This window comes from Coenobita brevimanus, chromosome 33, assembly GCF_032717465.1.
Source record: "Coenobita brevimanus isolate Jiangsu-jjx chromosome 33, ASM3271746v2, whole genome shotgun sequence".
NCBI classification, from domain to species: domain Eukaryota; kingdom Metazoa; phylum Arthropoda; class Malacostraca; order Decapoda; family Coenobitidae; genus Coenobita; species Coenobita brevimanus.
Window position 1 is genome coordinate 2,320,969 of NC_136986.1, and position 6,853 is coordinate 2,327,821.

Genomic DNA, 6,853 nt, shown 5'->3' on the forward strand with positions numbered 1-6,853 from the left:
TTTTGTCCAAAAACGGCGGCAATCTGTCACCTGGCTCTCTGGAAGTTACCGCGAACATAGAAAATATTGAACCATCCTATCTCAAGAACCGCTTAAGCCAGGAAACTAAAATTTTACTGAAACATAGACTGATGGCAGGCACAGTGCAGAAAGAAATATGGTGCTACTGGAATGATTATAAAAAAAAACAGTTTTTCCCTATATTTTGCATGTCACCTGATTTTTCATGAGGGATTATAGCTACAGCCACTAAACTTTTTTTTTTTTTTTTTTATGTGTCCGACTCTGGGCATAGGCTTCACAGCCTACTATCAAGGCTCAGTAGTCCTCCTACATACCATACACCTCTACATGTCACCACTTCGGCGCTAACACCCACCGTCCATACTGAATACTTGCTAGGGCTGTCTCATACAGGACTGGTGTATTGGTATTAGCGGGGATAATTTATCGACATGTCGGTCGGTCTTCTGGTAGATCAGTAAATACTGATTTTAATGAAATTCAAATCCTTAAACTGTTCCCTGCCCCAGCGGGGATTTGAACCTGGGTCCATTAGGACTGCAGGCCACCTCTCTACCGATTGAGCCACCGCCTACCCCAAACTTGATCGACTAGTAGACTATAATGCCTAAAGTAACATGCAAAATATCAGTGAGATTGACTTCAAGGTCCCTTTATAGCTCGGCTTCTAGTAGGTAATAGTTATGGGAAGTTATTCTTTATCAAACTATTCCTTGGACAATTTTGCCGTGTTCTAGTTATTATTATTAATATTATCATTAGTATGTGTGTTTAAGTGCTTGGGTAGTGTGATGGGTAAGGATGGAAGTTTAGAGGGTGAAGTGCTTGGAAGGGTGCAACAAGGAAGAAAGGTTGCTGGTTCCATGAAAGCGGTGATAAGAAACAAGGAAGTGATTGTGGAAGTGAAAAAGTTACTACATGACAGTATTGTGATACCAACTCTAACGTATGGAAGTGAAGCTTGGACCTTTTTGGAGAGACAGAAGTCAAGAGTGAGAGCAGTGGAAATGAGTTATTTGAGAGGAGCATGTGGACTCACATGGAGAGACAGACTGACAAATGAGCAAGTGAAGGAGCATGGTGGCGTGGATGTGGATGTGATAAGAAGCGTTAGGAGAAACACAATGAAGCGGTTTTGACGTGGAGAGGATGGAGAGAGAGAGACTGACGAGGAGGGTGTATGTGAATGAGGTGGAGGGGGGAGAGTGAGGGGGACGCCACGGATGAGATGAAGGGATGGAGTGGGGAGGTATATGAGATAGGGGTGTGTGAGCCGGGAGCAGGGCAATAAAATGGTGGGGGACAGGGCGACATGGAGGCGATTTGTTTGTGGACACCCCATTACGGGATTAAGGCGTCTGGCAATAGGTAGATAGGTAGATAGATAGATTATTATTATTATTCATTATTATTATTATTATTATTATTATTATTATTATCATCATCATCATCATCATCATCCGGACCTCCTTTCCCACCCAAGGGCAGGGTGAGGAGTCGTAACGTCCAGACAGCACAAACTTGCCCAAATCAAATAAGCCACACTTCTATTCCTTCATCATTCAAGCCCCCGGTATCCTGGCTCTACTGGATATGCCAAAAACATTCACCACACTCTGCAGCTTCACACTGATGTATCCGATTGAGTCAATCCGGATGCTGCCATGCTCACAAGGGGTGCCAAAATTCCTGATAATGCACTTCTCCTCACAACATTCATCCAGCCAGCTCGATCTCTTTTCAGTTCCCTAGCCTCACCGACTTCCAAGCCTCTCTTCCTCAAACAAACATCAACCATATCTCTCCACTGTCTCCTTGGCCTACCAGGCTAAGCGTCAAAATGGCCACCAAGCACGTACATGCACCAACAAGTAGCTAAACTATCCTTCTCTACGTTGGAAGTAAAAAAATGCTAAGAAACAACCTACAAAGGGGTCAAAATTCTGGTTAAGTTGACACGTGCGGTGCGCCTTCGCACCACACAGCAAAAAAGCCCATCTGGTTTCGCACCAGTACTCTAGGCGGGCAACTGGGTCCAGAATTCTGCCAGCAGTATGATTGCTTTTCCTATGGGTTCAGCCTGTCCTATGTTACTTAAGTCAACTCCCAGTGGTGTTCAAGCGAATGTGAGAGCATTACTGGGCTATATCCCAGCCCCTTTCCTTAATCCCCTTGATGCTGGCCAATCAGATAGTCGGGTTACACTGCAGCTAGCCAATAAGCTGATGCCTGACACTACTCCCAAAAGCAGCTGTGGAGGGGAGAGTAGAAGGGACAGTACTGTTCTCTCACCTGCCTTGTGTGCCACTGTAGATTAATATATATTTTTTTTATTCAGGTTACCGTTTTTTTTTTTTTTTTTTTTAATCATTCAGGTTACAGGGTTTCCTAATGATGTCCTCATACACTGAATGCAGGAGTAGGTGAGAATGAGAGGACAAAAGAAGGAGTGTGTATTGTTGTGAGTAAAAGATGGAAGAAGAACACAAGTGAATATGGATCAGTTGGGTCAAGGATTGCGTGGGAAAGATTGAAAGTTGGCATACAAATTTGAGCGATTGTGTGCATGTATGCACCGACGCAAGATCATGCAAGGAGAGTGGGAGAAGAGTTCTGGACAAATGTAGAAGTGTGCATGGAAAAGTTTGGAAGGAATGAGAGAGTGTTTTTGATCAGTGAAATGAATGGTCAAGTAGGGAATGTAAAGGTGAATGGAATAATTGGTGAATGGGGTGTGCCTGCTGAGATTGAGAATAGCAGTGTGTTAGTGGACATTTGTGCCGGGAGGGGGTTGGTGATAGCCAATATCCTCTTCAGGCACAAAATGATCCACAGGTATACATGGCGAGTGATGAGAAGAGTGGGCAGTGAACTGAATGAAATGAAGGTAATGATTGATTATGTGTATGTGGATGAAAAGATGCAAAGATGTGTAATGGATGCAAGAGCTTATAGAGGTTGGGGGAGTGGACTTTCTGACTACTACTTGGTGGTGGCCAAAATTACGATCCAAGTAAGATGGAGAAATAGAAGAAGGGAAGGACAGGAAGAAGGAGTAGTTGCAAGGAGAGTGGAAAGGTTACAAGGGGATGAGAAAAGCGCAGATTATTAGAAAGAAGTGGAGGAACGATTGGGTAAACATGAACTGGAGCAGATGGGGGACGTGGAAGGTGTGTGCAGGATATTCACAGAAGAAATATGAGCAGCATGTGATGTGGTGTGTGTGGTGAAGAGAAGACGGAGGGGGGTGCAAGGAACAGCATGGTGGATGAAGAGGTGAGACAGGCTGTGGCACAAAAGAAGAAAGTATACAATGCATGGACGAGAAATAGGGACATGGAAGAAGCTGAGAGGTGGAATAGAGAGTTAGATGTAGAAAGGAAGAGAGAGGTGAAACGATTAGTAAGACACAGTAAGAAGAGAGTGGATGAGGATCTTGGAAGGAATTTGAGTGTAAAGAGTAGGGACTGTAAGAAAATGTTCTGGCAGGAGGTGAAGAGAGTAAGACAGGGTGGCAGTGAAGTTAGCAGGGAAGTGAAAGATAAAAATGGTAGATTACTAGTTGAGAAGGGAGAAAAAGTGAGCAGATGGAGAGAACACTTTAAGGAATTGTTGAATGTAGAGGATGGAAGTAATGTGAGTATAAGTGGCTGAGGAATGGCTCAGAGATTGAGGGAGGTGAGAAGACAGGAAGAAATCAGTAGGATAGAAGTTGTGGAAGTAATGAAGAAAGTCAAAATGGGGAAAGCCCCAGGAATTTACGGAGTGTGTGGTGAAATGCTGAAGCATGGGAGAGAGACAGTAGTAGAATGGATGTGGAAGATGTGCAGATTGGCCTGGGAGGGAGGTAGAGTCCCGGAGGATTGGAAGTCGGGTATAATTGTTCCCTTGTACAAAGGAAAAAGGGAAAAAGAAGTGTGTGGTAATCATAGGGGCATTTGTCTTCTTAGTTTAATAGGAAAAGTGTATGGTAGGATACCAATTGACAGAGTTAGGGAAAGAACAGAGGAATTAATTGGAGAAGAACAGGGAGGCTTAAGGAAAGGAAGAGGTTGTGTAGATCAGATATTCATTCTTAGATCTTTAGTAGAAAAGTTTCTAGAGAAGGGAAAGAAGTTGTATGCAGTTTTCATGGATTTGGAGAAAGCATATGACAGGGTGGATAGACAAGGATTGTGGAAACTATTAAAAATATATGGAGTAGATGGGAAGTTGTTGAATCCTGTGAAGAGTATGTATGATGGTGCTAAGGCTGCAGTGCGTGTGGATGGTGAACTGAGTGAATTTTTCTCTTTGAAGGTTAGGTTGAAACAGGGATGTGTAATTTCTCCGTGGTTGTTCAATCTGTACATGGATGGGGTAATAAAAGAGGTACAAGGTAGGGCAGTGGATGTTGGAGTGGCCTTGGCGAGAGAGGGTAGTTGCAGATGATACTGTGTTGTTATATGAAGACAAAGGGGAGCTGCAAGGCTTGGTGGCTGAGTTAAGGAGAGTGTGTAAGAAACAAAATCTAAAGGTGAATATAGGGAAGATTAAAGTGATGGTCTTTGAGTGAGGTGAAGTCTGTGAATTTACAGTGAGGTTGGACCGTGAGGAAATGGAAAATGTGTGTACGTTTAAGTACTTGGGTAGTGTGATGAGTAAGGATGGAAGTTTGGAGGGTGAACCACTTGAAAGGGTACAACAGGGAAGAAAGGTTGCTGGTTCCTTGAAGGCAGTGATAGTAAACAGGGAATTGAGCATGGAAGTGAAAAAGGTACTACATGACAGTATTGTGATACCAACTCTAATGTATGGAAGTGAAGCTTGGACGTTGTTGGAAGGACACAAGTCAAGAGCGTAAGCAGTGGAAATGATTTATTTAAGAGGAGCCTGTGGAGTCACATGCAGAGACAGGTTGACAAATGAGGATATAAAGGAGCACTGTGGTGTGAATATGGATGTGATAGGAAGCGTTAGGAGGAACACACTGAGGTGGTTTGGCCATGAGGAGAAGATGGAGAGTGAGAGACTGACAAGGAGAGTCTATGTGAGTGAGGTGGAAGGGGAGAGAGGGAGGGGGAGGCCGAGGATGAGATGGAGGGATGGGGTGGAGAGGTATATGAGAGAGGGGTGTGTGAGTTGGAAGCAGGGCGGTGAAATGGCTGGGGAAGGGGCAACGTGGAGGCGATTTGTTTGTGGCAACCCCGTGCGGGACTGAGGCGTTTGGCAGTAGATAGAAAGACAGACATTGAATACTGTCTTACTTTTTTATTATTATCAGCAATATAATAATGTATTATGATTTTCTTGATGTTTGTGATGTGGTTCGTGTTTATTGGTGATCAAAAACTCCGAGAAAAACACGCACAAAGTTTCTGACCTTTAAACTGCTATTATTGTGAAAATAATACTACTTACATAATAGAACTATTATTTAATCCACAGTATGACACTCCTGGGACATTATGCTAGTATACTATTGACCTCTTCCGGCAGCGGGGGATAAAATTTTTCTTTTTCACACAAGATCATCATGAGTAATGAAAGATAACACAAAATAGACATTATTGCAATAAAGAAAATACCATAAGCTACACTTAAAAACACACACATCAAAATAACACAAGCAGTTACCAAGATATCAATGTTTTAAAGTCGCCAGACTTTAAACACATTTTCTGACGTTTTGTAGTTTTGACACTTAGCCTGGTAATGAACTCAGAGTCTGAAATTCGCTCAGGTATACCTTTTTCTCCACTCAAATGTTATCCATTCTATGCACATGACCATACCATCTTAGGATACTCTCTTCGATTCTGGTGTCCACCAACTTCCTCACTCCGCACCTTTCACGAATCACATTATTTCGTATCCCATCCACCCTCTGTACTCCACATACATTCTTCAGCAGTCCCATCTCCACTGCTCTTACTCTTGACTTTTCATTTTCATGCCACACCATAGTCTCACACCCATATGTTAAAGTTAGCACCAACACTCCCTCATGTAAGTCTTGTGCAGCTGAAACACTCAAGCCTCTGTTTCTTATCAAGGCCTTCATTGCACCAGCTACTTTTCTTCCTTGTTTCACTCTACTTTCAACTTCTTTTGCACATTTTCCTCTCTTTTCTATCACTGTACCTAAGTGTTTGAACTCTCTCACCAATTCCAGTCTCTCTCCATTCACTGTGACATCACACTGGGAGTCACCTTCTCTTTCAATAATCATCACTTTTCTCTACATTTACTCTCAAGGCACGACGCTCACAGACATCAACAAAACTCTTTACTAGCCTACCAAGTTCTTGTCAGGTGTCATATGCACGGAGTGACTTATGCTGAAAGTTACCGTTTTCGCTTAGTGCGCATGCGCTGAGTGGCCGTTTAGCTTCTATTTTGAAAGTATCTGGATGTTATCTCAAATTTTGTGCCATTTATCAACAACATTGTATGATTTACATGTGTTAGGAAGATAGTTGGATGGCTTATCGACCTGTAGATAACTGTTGGTCGATATATAGATATATATGAATAAAGATATATATGTATGTTACAGGCAGATTGTGAAATTAGTCATTTCGTGAATTAAAATTAGTTTAATTTAGGTTTATTTAGGTTAGGTTGATCTAGGATAAGGTTAGGTTAAGGTTAGGTTTGGTTTGGTTAGGTTAGGTTAATTTAGGTTTAATAGAGAAGGGAACGGTAACTTCCAGCATTAAGTCACTCCGTGCATATGACAACGGTACTTGCAAGAAGTTCTGCATCATCAGCATACAACAAATTTGAGATATTCCATGCATCGCTATTCATTACCAATGCCATCCATCTTTCCATTACTCGTGTTTTT